Source organism: Miscanthus floridulus, chromosome 1 (genome assembly GCF_019320115.1).
Source record: "Miscanthus floridulus cultivar M001 chromosome 1, ASM1932011v1, whole genome shotgun sequence".
Classification (NCBI taxonomy): Eukaryota; Viridiplantae; Streptophyta; class Magnoliopsida; order Poales; family Poaceae; genus Miscanthus; species Miscanthus floridulus.
Window position 1 is genome coordinate 65,828,200 of NC_089580.1, and position 4,250 is coordinate 65,832,449.

Sequence of the window (4,250 nt, forward strand, 5' to 3'; positions counted from 1 at the left end):
CGTCCCGCCCTGGTGGGCGGCGTAATGCACTAGGGTGCCAAGCCACGACCCTATGGGGAGCAAACGACGTAGAGGCCCCATGTTTGTTACTGTAGATGACATGAGTTTCCTTCTTGGACCGTAGTGGTTATCATATGTTTATGTCAGGATTCATGTCCGAGGGCAAATGCCGGTGCCCATAACATTGTAGGATAAATGTCGATGCCAGCAACACTATTTGGGCTCTGACGTGCCTAGAAGGGCTTAAAGCGCCCATCTAGTCATATCCTGATGGTACTTCCCTATAGACATGTAGGGTATGGTCCTTGGTATTGCGGTTGACTTGAGTGCCCTGCCTTATCAGCACGTGTCATTATGAAGGAGTAGCGCATAGACGTTGGGTGAGGTGGAGTCAGCCTTTAGACGTCGGGCGAGGCGGAGCCAGCCCTTAGACATTGGGTGAGGTGGAGTCTGCGCCTGGACGTCAGGTGAGGCAGAGCCCAGCCCCTAGACGTCGGGCAAGGTGGAGCCTACCCCTAGACATCGAGCGAGGTGGAGCCTTCCCTCCGACATCGGGCGATGCAGAGCCAACCCTCAGTTGTTGGGCGAGGCAGAGCCTGCCCTCAGACGTCGGGTGAGGCGAAGCCAGCAATTAGTCATTGGGTGAGGCGGTGTCTGCCCCTAGACATCGTGCGAGGCGAAGTCTGCCCTCAGATGTCGGGTGAGGTAGAGTCTTCCCCTAGACATCGGGTGAGGCGAAGCCCAGCCCCTAGACATTGGGCGAGGCGAAGCCAGCTCTCGGATGTCGAGCGAGGCAGAGCCTGCCCTCAGACGTTAGGCGAGGCAAAGCTAGCCCTCAGTCATCGGGTAAAGCGGAGTCTACCCCCAAATGTTAGGCGAGACAGGGTCCAGCCTCAGGGGTCAGGCGAGGCAGAGCCAGCCCTCAGGGGTTGGGCGAGGCGGAGCCAACCTTCAGTCGTTTGGGCAAGAAGTGTAGTTGCATTCTTGTTTGTTCGGAAGCATCAGCGTTTGATGGTTATTAGCTCCTCTTCTTTGGGTACCCCAGTATTCGGTCCCCAACAGTAGCCCCTGAGCCCTCGAGTGATTCAGATAGAATCACCCGAGGGTATTTCGATTCGTCTAAGGGTGCGTGCGAGCGCACCCGTTGGGTGTAGCCCCCAAGCCCTAGGTGATTCGGATAGAATCGCCTAGGGAGTAATTTGGACCCTTTGTGGGTATGGCTATGAGATTTGGTGTTTTGATAACTGGATAATTCGATTGGAGTCCCAGTATCCCATTCATAGGGATCTGGCAAGATTTAGCCTGGCTAAGACTTAATCGTGGGTCGAGATACGTGTGGCACTCGTGTGCCAGGGTTTTGGCCGCTTATGGGCCCATCCTTCGTCGTAAGGATGCCTTGGGATGGTCGTTAAAACTGTTGATGGGCCAGCCCTTGAACTCTTGGGCCTAGGTGGGCCGAAGGAACGCTTTTTGACCTGTATCTCTTCTGTTGGTAAAGAGTCCTGGCCTGCCTGGGAAGGCAAAAACGTTCGGCGCGACTTTGGCGAGAAAGGATAGGGATTGGGGGCGCATATCCCGCGTGGTGACGTGGTGGCGAATTATGGCAGGCACAGAGATCTAGGCGGACGATTGCCTTCCTCGCATCCGTCGCCCCTATAAAACCAAAGGGTTCGCCCCTAGGGTTTCATACACTGCCTCCTTGCCTTTGCATCTACAACCTCTACTACCAATCGCCTAATACTTCTGCATCCGCATCTCAGCCGCTGTCAAGTTCGCATCCACCCTCCCCAATCATTCAATAGAGTCGTGGTGTAGATCCGATGGCACCCTCCAGCACCTAGAGGGCCTCGTTCTCCATGACCTTCTTTACACGTGGACCGCCACCGAGGAGTGGCGGCTGCCCTGCAATGAGGATGCACCATCGCCGCCTAAAGGCTACGTTGTGTCCTTCGCTCACTTCCACGAGCGATGATTCACCACCCCTGCCCACAAGTTCCTTTAGGGGGTTTCTATAATACTACAATGTGGAGTTGAAGCACCTTACTCCCAACGGGATCCAACATATTGCGGCATTCATCACCCTATGTGAGGGGTTGCTGGGGATTAGTCTCCACTTCAACCTGTGGTGGCACTTCTTCACCGTCACCCTCCTGAAGAAGCGGGAGAAGAAGCACGAGCTGAGCGTACCTATGGGATGCGCCAGCATTCAGCTACGCAACAACCGAGTAAATGAATACCCGCCGATGCGTCTGTCGACCTCCAACAAGGGGTGGCATTCACATTGGTTCTATGTCAAGGATGAGGCAGCCACCCCCTTGCCAGCGTTCACCGGGTGCCTCATCGAAGAGGTCCCAGAATCATGGTGGAAGTGGGGGGTCCTGGATAAAGATAAGAAGAAAATCCAGAACCATCTCATCACCATCTGAATTCTGAAGGAGAGGGGCATGAAGGGGGTCGGGGATCATCAGCGCCTACCATACGTGGAGAGTGGTGCCACTGATAAGGTGTGTGCTTCCCCTGCACATGATGGCGCCCGACGCATCACTGGATGGGACGACGCTCGCCGAGGGAGCGCTCTCCCCTCCAAAGTGGCACAGCGCATCAAAGAGGCGATGGAGCCTTCGTGGGACGATGCCGGTGCCATTCTTGATTTTGTGTATCCGGTGCCGAGGCATCCCCCAAAGCGGCCAAAACCGGGGTACATTGACTTCGTAAGTTCTCTTTCGCCGTGCCTCCTTTTTAATTGAACTCCTGACCCCTTGATGCTGATATTGAGATAGTGGGACCAGCCAAAGAGACTCGTCTTTATGGATCACTCGGCCCTGCTGCCAAAGGACCCGCTCATGATGGTGGCGAATCGCACCGTGGTCGAGTGGCATAAAAAAGCCAAGGAGGACGAGAGGAGGAAGAAGCAACAGAAGTTGCGAGCACGGGAGCGAGGAGAGGAGACCGATAGTGATGATGATGATGATGACAAGGAGGTGGATGACAAGGTAGCTTCCAACATTGAGTGGGATGACGCGATGAGCGAGGATACACTGACAGGTATCCACTTGTCCGTGCAGGGGCTTTTCCCATTCCACGCGGGGGAAAGCGTGTCCGCGGGGCCGGTGGAGATGGGCTGAACTGTCGGCCTACCCCAAGAGATGGCAGGAGTGGGTGAGTCTGCCATTGTGCCTGAGGTGCAGACATAGAGGGTGGCCCCATCGCCGTGCCTCAAGAGCTATCAAGCGTGGGTAGATCTATCACCGCGCCCGAGGTGTCGGTGGAGGGGGCGGCTCCAATGTTGCGCCCCTGGACACAAGGGAGGTGGGTCCCTCTGCCCAGCAGTAGAGGGTAGGCTTGAAACAGTCCCGCCCCGATGAGGTGGAGCAAAGGCCTAGGGCTTCATCCCCTAAATGTCTCCACCACCCAATAGTGCCAACGTAAGTCACCAGCTTCTCTGTTTTCTTTGTTTTTGCCTGTTGTCATCATGACTTATGCCTTTTGTTTCTTTTGTAGCATCAGGAGACGGGTCAGATGGGGCACTTCTTTAGCACTGGCGCCCAAGAAGAGCATCACCCTTCAGGTAAGGCGGGGGCCGTCGCCTGACGTTGCTCCTGTTTTAGACGAGAGTGGAGCCAGTGTCACAGCCTTGTTGGCCAGTCAGGCGCCGCCCGCGGTGGGACCCCTAGACACCACGATGGTTGCCGAGGAGACTAGTAGGGAGTTGTCCCTGGTCCTAACACCAGGGGGCAGCCACTCACCCACGCAGGATGAGCCCCTGCTCTGATGGGGGAGTCCGCAGGACCCATCATCAGAACTCTTCACCCTCGATGATGCCACCGAGGGCATGGAGCGGGAGAGTCTCAACGAGGGCATCACGGCCACGCTAGAAGCTCTGAACTAGGCTAGGGGCGCCCTATGAGACATCATCATTCCCACTGGCTAGGTATTCACTTAGTCTTGCCTCTCGCCCTCCTCTTTCTTCATCTATTTTTGTGTTTTGACCACCATCTTTTTCAGTCTCTTATTACTCGCAGCCGGGAGAAATCCTGGTTCCTTCATGAACACAAGGAGGACTGGGACCATCTTGTCAATGAGGCACGACTGTACTAGGACGGGACCACCTAGCTCCAATAGAGGATGGCCGAGTTAACTCCCCTTGCCGTGGAGGCTGACAATCTTTGACGGCGGGAGGCCGAGGCCCACCGGGACGTGGAGGACGCCGAGAAGTCTTTCGACGAACTATCGAAGAGGGCACAACAGGA